This window comes from Manis pentadactyla, chromosome 14 (assembly GCF_030020395.1).
Source record: "Manis pentadactyla isolate mManPen7 chromosome 14, mManPen7.hap1, whole genome shotgun sequence".
NCBI lineage: Eukaryota > Metazoa > Chordata > Mammalia > Pholidota > Manidae > Manis > Manis pentadactyla.
The window spans coordinates 88,000,724-88,013,073 of record NC_080032.1 but is presented as its reverse complement, the minus strand read 5'-3'; the positions used below and the strand labels follow the sequence as shown (position 1 = coordinate 88,013,073).

The window sequence follows — 12,350 nt, the reverse complement described above, 5'->3', positions numbered from 1 at the left end:
CTTCCTGGTGTCCTGGAGGGGCGAACGGCATGGACATTAATCAGTACACAGGCATAATTACAGTGACAAATCGTGATGAGTGCCGGGAGGAAAAGGAGACAGGAGGTAACAGCGACCAGGACCTAACTTGGACTGTGAGTCGGAAGAGAATCTGCGAAGAATGGTTTTAAACCGATACTTGATGGTTGAGAAGAAGTGAATTTAATCCTGAGAAAATAAGAGGAGGGCTCCATAGACAAGAAACAAGGTGCGTGGGCAGAGGGCCCCCGAGCAGGAAAGCGGTGGGCACCTGAGCTGGGCACCAAGTACCTGGACTGCACACCTCCGGACTTCCTGTGAGAGAGCGACCGCTTTATTGTTAAGACCACTGCTGTTTTGTGGTGTTGTTCTTAGCTGCCAAAATTAATCATAAGTACTCTAGGTTCTCCCCTGCCCCATTTTAAAATCTGGAAGTTTCTTACAATCAATGGCATCTTACAACTATAATTATAGCATTCTTATCTTTCTTAGTGAAACGTATAATTATGCATCCTGTTTTAATCAATGGCAACTTATGTTTGATGAAATAAGGTGACACCTTGTAGCTTAAAATACCAGATATTGTAAAATATACACAAAGGCAAAAGTAAATTTTGATACCGAGAAAGCAAATATTTAAACATGTTAATTTAAAATAAATGTATTAGTGACATAAACCTTCTTAGCCCTTATAATATATTTAGAGAGAAAAATGTGGTTGAATATATTTCATTATTTTGAAATTATGTTGTGATCATTTCTAAGTTCAGTTTAAGCACTTGGTATTATGTCATAGTTGAAGAGGACACCTCACAAGGATATGTGCATCTAAACTGAAGAAGTTTAAGGTGGCCTGTACTTACTAAATTATAATATAGTTGACTCTTGAACTGTGTGGGTCTACTTATATAGATTTTTTTCAATAAATATATTGGAAATTTTTTTGGAGATTTGTGATAATTTGAAAAAACATGTTATTTTTGCCAGTTTGCTTCATTGTAAGAATACAGTACAAAATACATATAACATAAGTATGTGTTAACTGATTGTTTATGTTATTTATTGATAAGACTTCTGGTCAACAGTAGTCAGTAGTAGCTAAGGTTTTCAGAGGTCAAAAGTTTTATCCCTGGATTTTTGACAGTGCAGGTGGTCAGTGCCCTTAACTCCCACATTGTTCAAGGGGAGTTACTCAGTTGCAACCAACAGTGAAGCCGACATTATTAAGCCAGCTAATAAATGTTCATCTTCCCTTGTGTCAGTCAGTTGTTTTGCCAGCTAAACAAAAGACATTGAGAAAATAAGAGGAGGGCTCCATAGACAAGAAACAAGGTGCGTGGGCAGAGGGCCCCCGAGCAGGAAAGTGGTGGGCGCCTGAGCTGGGCACTAAGTTGATTTAAATTCAATGTAATTCAATTTGGAATTTTTTAAAATGTAAGAAGTGTGTTTCCAAGAGTTTTAAATATGCAGATATGCAAACTTTTATAGAATATATACATTATTATTGTCAACAAGAACAGTCCATGGAAGTATTTCTAGACATCCAGTTTTGTCACGTGCCTTCTTGTTAGATTTGGTAAGACTGTCATTGCTTCCCCCGTAAGGCAGGTAAGAGTTATTAGCAGATACTGATGAAGGATTGACTCTACTGTTTTCTTGTTCACTGTGTTGCACTTTTAATCCTCTGTCCTATGTGTGTTTGTGTGCATATGTGTGCACTCAGTGTACACCTGCACACGTTCTTGTTCAGGAATCACAACTACTTGTCCACTTTGCAAAGTTTGTTTCAATACAATAACATAATTAATACAAATATTTTCTTCAGGAAAGCCAGCCTACATTTCAACACCCAGTGTTTGAATGCAGTTGCTCGAATTGTGGTTTTCTTTCCTAAGTATCTGAATTGTAACCAGACAAGCCAACCAGCTGAGATGCAGGGGACTATCTGAACATTAAATATTAGTAAAGTCAAATACCATTCATGTTTTTAGATGAATACTAAATGTTAATGAGTTCTGAAAATTTTTTCCCACCTCCTAGAGGACTGACTGCGTAGTGCACCCCTGGGGTCAAGACACTCCACTCAGGAAACCCTGCTTTGTAAGATAAACTTGCTAGCTTTGAACCCGTGGCCTGCCTCCAAGTGCTTCCTAGCCCCACTTCCACCTTGACTCCGCATTCCTCCAGCACAAACCCCTGGAATTCTTTAATTCACCTTCTCCTCCTGGGACGCAGTCGCAGTGCTGCGCCTCTCCTGCTCTCACCTGCGTACAGGTCACCTGGGGTCTGCCTACGGTACAGATCCCTCACCAGGACGTCTGGGGTGGGCCTGGGATTCTGAGGCCGTAATCAGCTCCCAGCTGACATGGCTGCTGGTCCACAGATGACTGTGAACAAAAAGGAAATAGAGAAAACACTCAGAAATTCATTTTACTCATTCCTTAATTTGGGAAAGCCACACCGGGAGCCTCAGGTTTCTCATCCTTACGCTGCAGTGTCCACTCACTCATTCTTTCATTCAGCAAATATTCAGTGAGCACCTGACATCTACCAGCGTCATGCCAGCTGCTGCTAAGGGAGAAGCTGAGTCTAGTGGGCTGTTGGGTGAATCACATGACTTGGAGGCCCAAATCAATATGTTTGTATGCATGTGTGCATGTAGGAAACATGTATACACACACATGCGTGCATGCTCATAACATGTTAACACACGCACACTCCTGCCTGAGGCGTCTGACTCACATTGTCCCTTCAGCCTGTGATACCCTCCCCGCATCTCCTTCTTGTCTGATCCTTCCATGGACTGTTCTTGTTGACAGTAATGTGAGTATGTCTTCTATAAAAACTTACATATCTACATTACAAAACTCTTGGAAATACACTACCCAACTTTCTGCACCCAGCCTTGTCCATCCCTCCAAACTAAGCCAATGATCTTTTTTCATAACTTTTATAACTGCTATTTCATGCATTTGACTTGTTTAAATTGACACTCATCAAACTTTGTACTACACAGAGAGCAAATGCATTTTATTTCAAGTACCTACTTGACCCAATATTAAACATGCTGACTGCACTCTATTAACCTCGGAGATGAGTGAGTACTCAAGCATAAACAGAGAAAAACCTGAATCATTTGGAAACCTGCTAAAAGGAGCTCATTCTTAAAAATTCTTAGACAAAGGAGGAACTCAGAACTGCTTGAAATACAGAATTGCCAGCATAATAATGATCAGGTAGAGCCAGGGAAGATCATTTACAGTAAGGAGGAAAAACTGAAAATTGCCTTTCAACTCAAGAAATTATAAAAAGAAGAAAAATACACCTCTGTAGAGCAGGTAGAATAATTAATAAAAGCAGAAATGAATGAACAAGAAGAGTAGCACTGAAAAACAAATGTAAGAATCAGCTATTTGAATAACACTGTTCTTTGAAGAACCGTGAAGATAAAAAAACAACAAGGGAGATAAGACAATAGTGAATCCAATCAAGTGAAAACAAAACAAAACAAAAACAGGAAAAAAAATTAGAAATTAGAAGTACCTGCAGGTGTCAAGAGTAAATGAATTCTAAAGATATATTTGGATGACATTTATAATAATAAATTTGATAGCTTGGATGAAATATCTAGGAAAATATAAACAACATTTACTAACACCATGAAAAAGGTTACCAGAATGATCCAGAAGATCCTCTTTCAAAATGTGGGAGGTCCAGACAGTTTCACAGTGACAAATTTTTCTTAGGCTGCCCTCCGCCCTTGTCCTCCGCTCTAAGAACTACGCTTTTCACAATTCTGTGGAACTGAAATGAGGAGACACCGGATAGCATATAATGACCACATTTAATGTCCTATTATTTCAATTTTTCTTTAAAAGCTTCTGTTAAATTAATATACTCTACAATGAGTAAAGTCATAGAATTTGAATATGCTATTCAAACAGAGATAAATGTCAGCAAATAATCCTGTCCCTCCCCTTCTCAATAAGCATGCTTCACGTGTAGGGGCTATAAAGTTACCTGCCTCAAAGACATTTTAAGAATAGTTTCATAAATGTGTAATTTTTTTCCCAATAGACTGGAAATCTCCTTGGGTGAGGGATTGTGCGTTCTACTCCTATTTTTGCCTATCGCAGTGTAAAAAAAATTTGGAAAATGCAAGATGATGACGCATGTTTTTGAGGCAATGAATGTCAGAGGCATTTGTAGTCCCCAAACCTTGATTTTGAATTCTAGCTCCGCCACTTTATTTCTGTGGGGTTAGGACACATTATTTAACTTTGAAGCCTTAGTTATTCATCTGTAAAATGTGTATAATCATAGCCTAGAGGGAAAGCATTCGACATGAGGACTGAAACATACAATAGGAAAGCATTTGGCACAGTGACGAATGTAGAGGAAGAGCTCCAAAAATGATTGGGAGGAGGGTGATGGTTTTATGATTCTAGGTCTGCACCCTCTTCGATTTGACTCTCCATGAGGGCAGGGGAGTTTATCTTGGTCATTGTTGTATCAGTACAATTGTTTATTGTACTTCAAATAGCAGCACATAGCAGCCATCAAATAAATACCTGTTGAATGAATGAGTCCATTTCCGGTGTTTGCCGAGCATGATCTGCTTAGCCCGTCTTAAAATAACACAGTGGTATTTTCATGACTGCAACACTGAACAAGATTTTATTTGTGTTGTTAATAAAAGATTGGCTTAAAAGGATTTGATAGGTACACATTTGTCTTTTACCTGTGCCCTGCCATTAGCTCCTCTGGCAGTCTCTCTCATTTTAGTCAAAAAGAAAATATGTGTTGGGAAATTTTTTCTATCAATATTTTGTAATAATAAGAGAAGCTGAACAAAATACACAGGAGACTGACGGACGAAAAAATACAGCCCAACCTCTGGGTAGTAGGATTAATTTTTTTAACAGATTTGTTCACTTAGTGTGTGCTTACAAGCACCTTCCATCACTGCACTCGAATAATGAGTCCCAAAGATGAACGTAATTATTTCACCAAAAATATAATTCAGTTGCAGGGGCTGTATTCGTTTTAAAAAGGCACGAGCTATCATTGGCCTGAAATCGTCATCAAATTCTATCAATTTAATGGTCATTTCGAAAGCTACCGACCCCGCCTTCATTCAGCATGCACGTGAATCGGCGCGCCCGGAGAGCGCCGATCAGTTTGGTAGTGAATGGTTATTGTTTCCAGTACAGTGTTTGCATTTCCCTTCAGCTGCTTCTAGGGCAGTATTGTACGACTGACGGGAGCAGCCGCCACTCTCAGCACGGTGGCGTGCGGGAGCATTTCTGTGCTTGTTCTTTGTGGAGGCATTTAGTTAGAATTTAACAGAGAAACAACAACAACTGGAAATACCGTTCCCCACCCCAGTGAACACTGAAAAGTAATCATCTCAGAGAGCCTGCATTAGAACCGACGCTGTGCACAATGCAAATATGGCTCAAAGCCTATCTGTACATTTATTTGCAAATGTGTCCAGATATGCTTCATAGAAATTAATCCTCCATTTCATTATAAGGAAAGAATTACGTCTGTGGTCAAAAGTGGTAGTGGTGGGGGTGGGGGAGGAGAGTTAATCTGATTTAGCGCAGCATGTGAAAAATTAATTGGAAGTCAGAACTCCATAGTGTTTATTATAAAGTAATTTCACACCAGCTCAGGATTAGCATGGTAACGGGTGACAATAGGTCATCTCTATGTTAATTGAAAGACAGCATGCTTTATAAAGGGGGAGAAAGAGAACAGAGAGAGACGAGAGAGACGTGACTGAGAGACACAGGATGTAAGATGAGCTGCTGGTTTGGGACAAAGGGTGTAGAAGGGATGGGACCTTATTGAAAAAGATAGCCTTCCGCGAAGTCAAATGCCTCTGTGGGTAGCCGAGGAAGTGTCGGGTCTGGCGGCATGAAGCAGGTGCTGCCCCTTCCGGTCCGCTGTCTTTCAGCTGCAGGCGCTGCCCGGCGGGGACAGGGAAAGGCCAGCCCCTGGCCGGTGCTCCAGAACCGACCCTGTGCCCTTTGGGTCTCTGGGGACATGGCTTGGCCCTCGGAGCCCCTGAACTCTCAGCTTCCAGGGTTAGTGAGAGCATCCCTGCTGACGCTGAGGCCTCCCTCCTCCGCCAGCACAGGGTTAATACAGCCAACAGGGCGGACGAGGACCAGCAGGGGGCCTGTCATTCTGACACGGTGCCCAGTGGCCAGGTCAGGCTCAGCCTCTTTCTCGTCATGTGCATGATACCCCTGAGCACCTGCTGGCAGCAGCCTGTGCCCCCTGCACCCGGCAGTCCCGCCGGTGGGCCGTGGGCTGGGGTCGGTGGCCCGGACCGCAGACTGCCCCTCGGGGGGCAGAAACAGGCAAGCGCTTCCTGCAGTATTGGCATGACAGGGTGGGTGCTGGGAAAGTGTCTCGGCTCCATGATCCCGCCTCCGTGCAGAGCTCACACGGGCCGCAGCGCGAGTGGGAACTGTTCTCAGCTGCAGTTGTTAAGCCTGGGCTAGAGGCTTGTTAATGATTTGAATAAGTATTTCCATCAGCACAAACAAAAGGTAGAACAACGTGACCCAAAGGTAGTCAAGCCAGGAACGGACTCCAGGAGCTCAGATTCCCAGAAACGGATGGGAGAGAAACTCGCTGTGGGCTCTGGGCAGGTGGTGTGTGTGCCAAGGCCTCTCAGGGGCAGGACTAGGTGGCAGCTGGAGAAGAGGGCATCAGAGGCCTTGTTTAGGAAGAGAAGAAAGCATCTTTCAGGATCCTGCCATCCTGCGCGGTGCGAGCCAATGAGGGTGACCTTTCTGCCTTCCCTTTCTCGTGGGAAGTTTGCAGCCCAGGCTGACACAAGCCGTTGTAATATGTTAATTTTGACCCAGCTCTGCTACTAATACTAACCATCATCTCTAAGACATTTTCACTGAGAAACAGAGCCCTTTCAAGCACAGCTCTCAGCACCAAGTCCTGGTGATGTGTACTGACCTTTTTAATGAAAGTCAAAATTAAAAACACAAAACAAGGAAAAAAGTGGTGCAGAGAAATGGGGCCACCGTGGAGTGTGGCGACTCTGAGGGTGCTGTCCCGGGCACAGTCCCGTCTTCCTTCGTTCTTTTAGGAGCTTTGCTCCTTGGCGGGGCACAGCGGGAGGCCAGCTGGAAGTGTTCTGGAAACGATCGGGTGGAGATGGATTCAGAGAGAATAGGATGGACGAGTTTGGAGTCTCCCATCAAGGAGCTGGAGTAGTTTAGAGGCTGGAAGGCAGTGGGGAAGGCAGGTGGTCCAGAAGAGAATGTTCTGTGATGCTGGTGAACCTTCATTTACTCAAGGGCCGACCAAGATGGTCACCCGCTCCAAGGCCACTTACTCTCAGTGAGTGACACTGGGAAATAGCTTCTTCCCAGGATTCAGTGGAACCCACAGCTGGGGGCAGCGCTCCGCCCTGTTGATTGTTGCTGTGTAGATGTACAGGCCAGCTGCATCTGTGTCTTCGACTTCTAAAGACAGAAAAAGCATTTTTACATGAAATTTCCCGAGCGCTAAGTGTGTACAACCAACTTAAATGCTTGAGAGTATTGTGTGGACCTACCAAGGATTGTCTATGAGCAGCACACAGAGTTTGCTACTGGGGTTCAGGGGGTTTGCTCCTGGCCCCCCATTCTTCTCTGAAATCTATTTGCTGGAAGATAGGCATCCCTCACTCAGTGCAAGCATTTGCAGAATTGTTTGTTATTACTGTATATTATTATATTTTTAAACCTAAAGGTTAAATGAGTTTCCAATTCTCTGATCAGTGACTCCATTGTCAATTTCCTGGTTAAAAAAAAAGGCAAAATATGGACTATGAGTTCTGTAATGCACATAATTGAGAAGTGTTGAATAAGAAAGCATTTCGTGAAACTCCAGTGTTGGATCTTTTTGTTCATTCTTGAAGATATAGAACCAGTGTTCTTTGTTCTAGAGCAGGAATTTTTAATACTGCATCCACTCATGAGCTTCCGCTGACTCTAAGCTCTCAACGCACGATGCTGAACGTCAGTGTGGATGGTATACTTCACTTTTTGCGGGGAGCATGCATAGCTTTCATTGGCTCCAAAAAGGTGTCGATATCCCCCCCAGTTAGTAGATCCTCTAGATCCTATTGATAATCTTTATTTTTGCTCTAGAAAAAAATGGACATTTTCTCAATTTGCAATGTATCTGAGGTTCACAGTTAGGAAAACAGGTCTGACAAGGAGCTCTTCTGAGATCTCTTTTGCATAAAATCTGTAGTCACACCTGAATGCGTCAGGCCTCAAGACATCACTGGTGAGTTATTTCTGAACAGATCAATTTAGATTTTATACATTTAATGAGACATGTATTTAAGACTTGGTAGAATATATACTTCTTTAGACTTACACTTTTTAGGTAATATTCTTTAGTGGGCATTTGTCATTCTTTATAACTGCCCAGAATCTCAACCCACCTCTTAGATTTTGAGATTCCATGGAATTAATGAAAGGAACTCATTTAAATTCCTGGTGAAAGTGCAGAGAATGGGAATAAGGAGTAAAGGATTCAGTTTTGAATCAGCTTAATCCATGATTATATTAAGGCAATCTTCCCCCAAAATTTCTTCAAGCCAAAATAAGTTCTTTCTGGAAGATACTACATCATCCAGAGCCTCAAGTTCTTTTGCTGTTTTAAACACAAAAAAAGTATGACCAGGAAAAAAAAAGTAAAAAAGATATAAAAAGGCTAGAAATCAGGAGAAAAAAAACAATAGATACAGGTACATATGAAATACAGGTATTGGAGTAATTAGACTTAAAGTGAGTGTGATTAATATAAGTTCTAGAAGTTATAACAAGATGAATAATTTCAGAAAAGGGCAGAAACGCACCCTCTCCAGACTCAAATGGAAAATGTAGAACAAGCAAATATCCAAAATTAAGAGATCAGTGGATATGTTTAACTTCAGACTGGATTCAGCTAGAGAGATAATTGTTCAAGTGAAATACAGGTCAAAGGGAAATAACCTTGACTGAAGCAGAGAGAGACAATAGATTGGAAAGTTCAGAAAAGACCTTTAGAGGCACATGGGATACCAAGAAAAGTCTAAGACATGTAATTAGGATTATAGAAGAAAGAGAGAGAGGGAGAGAAGGGGGAGAGAGAGAGAATGAGAGAAAAATATCTGAAGGGTTAATGTCATAAAATTATTCAAATGAAAGAAAGACATCCAGCAACAGATTCAAGAGGTGTTGTGATCCTAAAGCATAATAAATATAAAGAGAATAGAGACACCTTAATAATACTGCTGAATACCAAAGACTCAGGAAATAAATGTTAAAAGAAGCCAGTGGGAAATGTTATATACCTCTTGAGGAGCAACACTAAGGCTGAGATGACACATCAACAGAAATGATGCAGGCAGAACACAATGAACATTATCTTCAAAATGCTGACCATTTTTGTTGTTGCTTCAGCCATCATCTTATTGCAAGATGGTAGAATCAGGTACAGATTTAAACTAACTTGGTGATCGTTAGGCTCTAAATTTTATTAAGAGCAAACTGCTTATTCAAAAGTGATAATGGAGCAACTCAAAATGCAGAGCAAGAAGGATGAGAAATATCTCACTGGACATTGGATTGTTTTAGTTCTCTCATTATATGAAACTCAAGCTTTTTGTGTTTAGGAGAGGTGAACTGTAATTCCAGTAGGCAACAATACAGAAAGATCTTGTCCCATAAACTGGTTTCCATTTAGTTTCTGGCTGTTTCCAGCGTCTCAACTGGGATAGAAGCATCTACAGAATGGGCTCTGCTCAAGCCTTTGCGAGCAGCTTTAGGTCTGCAATGCACCTGACAGTGTCTCCTTTTCCTGTTGGGCAGAGATGCTCCATACCACGTGCAGTTTATCATGGTCACAGAATCATATTTTGCACAAAGATATGTATCCAGGCGATTCTTTACTCCTTGTATACTCTATGCAGCTGTCCCAGTAAGTGATCTCCGATGCAGTAGCCATATTATTCCTCTGGACATCAAAAAGATAATGGCACTTCTAGTGAGCAAGCGCTTGCTGCGACTTCTCCATATCAACTGCATCCTGGTGTGTTTAATAGATGCCTGTTTCACCTCTTCTAGTTGGGCATTTTTTTGCTCATTCAGTTTATCAGCAAATTCTCCAGGAGAAGCCCCGTATTTCTTAATTACATAGATAAGCGATCCTGTTGTTGATATGGCAGAGATGGTCCCTGGAGTAATCACGTGCATTTCTTTGGATAGAAAATATAAGATAAGCCCAGTTCCAAGCACCGAGCACCCCATTGCACCAGTTTTAGCATAAAGAAACTGGAAGAATCCCTCAGAGATCACCCCATACAGACTTTTCCTCTATATGCAGGAAGAAGTAGCATAGGGGTGAGACTTGATCCTGTGTGAGAGATCCTTGCTACCTGCAGTACCCCTGGAATGAACAAGGCTGTGTTCTTCAGAGAAGGGGCCAATATGGTGGGGGCAGAAAGTACCTCCCGAGACAGCATGGCCACAGAGGGTCCAAGGTACAGTCTCGGCGTCCCAGTGACCCCGACAGGTGAATCTGCCAGGACAGGAGCAAGGTGGCCACTCCAAATGCTGACAATGTTTGTGTTCAGTAAAAATAGCATTAAAATAGGGCAAAACAGATATGGACTCCTGCTTTTAGTCAGTGTGAAGTAAAAGGGACCAGATTTGCCGTCCTGCCTGAAATAACAAAAAGAAGAAGACTGGACAAAATAAATAAGTTTTATAGCCCCTGGATGTTGAGGCAATGGGTGACCCCTGAGAGATGTGGAGCTAAGGAAGCACGTGCTCTAGCTCATCCAGCCTGACGCCCTGAGAGGCCTTCCAGCCTACCGTGCAGCGAGGAGAAGGCCTCCAAGTGCGTGATGAAACAGCCCAATAAAGACGAAATACTTGAATAGATTCTTCACCAAAGAAGATACATGAATTGCAAATAAGGACGTGAAAAGCAGCTTGACAGCACTAATCATTAGGAGAGTGACCATTAAAACAACAATGATCTCTCACTGCACACCTGTTAGAGTGGCCCAAGTGAATCCAGCTGCCCATCCACGTGCGGGCAAGGAGATGGGGGGCGGGGGCTCTCACACACTGCGGGCGGGACTGTGAAATGGCCAAGTCACTTGGGGGAAGTTTGACGGCTTCCAGAAAGTTAATATACACTTACCATAGGCATCTTCTATCCCTAGCTATTTACCTAAGAATAATGAAAGCATTTGCATTTGCTCATATAAATATTTATGCCCAAATTTTCAGAACACTTTTAGTTGTATTCATCTCACACTGGAAACAGTCCAAGTGTCCATCAAAAGGTAAATGGGTAGATTTACTCAGCGATTCAAATGAATGAGCCAGTAAAACACATAACAAAATGGATGATCTTAAAGTAATTATGCTGATGAAAGAGGCCAGACAAAAAGAATACCCGCTTGATTCCCTGTATAGAAAACTCCAGAAAATGGAAGCAAATGTGACAGAGTATATCAGTGATTGTTTGGGCTGGGAGGACAGTTAGGGACGGCAGAACATACACAAAGGGGCGTCAGAAACGCGGGGCCTTATGGACAGGGACACTCGCGTGCTTGTGGTGTGGTTTCCCGGGCATGTGTGGTCAGAATTTACCAGATCGTTGTAAACTGGACCTCTTCCTCTTATTTTTGGTCAAATATGCCTCAGTCGAGCTGTTAAGAAATAAAGTCAAAGAGAGAATATATTAAAATAAAATAATGAAAGAATGCTTTGTCAATATACCTCAACTAATTGAGGGCTAAAATAGTTCTATTAAAAATCAAAAATAATTTGGATATAATAGACTGCATCAAACAAAAAATCTAGCTAGAGGTTTTATTTGCTGCAAAAAGAATAAAAGGTGTAAGATGAAAAACATGATATAAAACTGGCATTATTTTCAAGTATCACGATTACATACACAGCAAATCCAAGTGAAACTACAGTAAAACCATTATAGTTATTACATAAGTTTAGCAAGTTCCCTAGACGTAAGGTTAATATACAAAAATAAATTAGTTTTGCTATTATAAGCAAAATTCCTTCCAAAATATGAAATTAAAGAATGACATATAAAGACATGGAAAATATGAAATATCTAGGATAAATCCAATTAAAGCTTTTGAAAACAAACTATATATATCACGTTTTGGAAAGTTAGATATTATGAAGAGGTCAAGTCATTCCAAAGTGATAGTTGTGGTGAACCCCAATGAAATCCTGGCTGCTTTTTTCTTTTGGTGGAGATTGAAAAGCTGAATGTCACATTTT

General features: G+C 41.6%; 1 protein-coding gene, 1 long non-coding RNA gene and 1 pseudogene across 2 annotated transcripts in view; 1 reads left to right on the top strand and 2 right to left on the bottom strand.

Annotated features, from left to right (window-relative positions):
• PDZRN4 (PDZ domain containing ring finger 4) overlaps positions 1 to 12,350 on the bottom strand; it is a 447,294-nt gene that overhangs the window by 113,309 nt on the left and 321,635 nt on the right. The gene's annotated exons all lie outside the window — the stretch shown is intronic.
• Positions 1 to 12,350, top strand: part of LOC118914536 (uncharacterized) — a 50,483-nt gene that overhangs the window by 5,323 nt on the left and 32,810 nt on the right. The gene's annotated exons all lie outside the window — the stretch shown is intronic.
• LOC118914561 (ATP synthase F(0) complex subunit B1, mitochondrial-like) lies at positions 9,715 to 10,552 on the bottom strand (annotated as a pseudogene).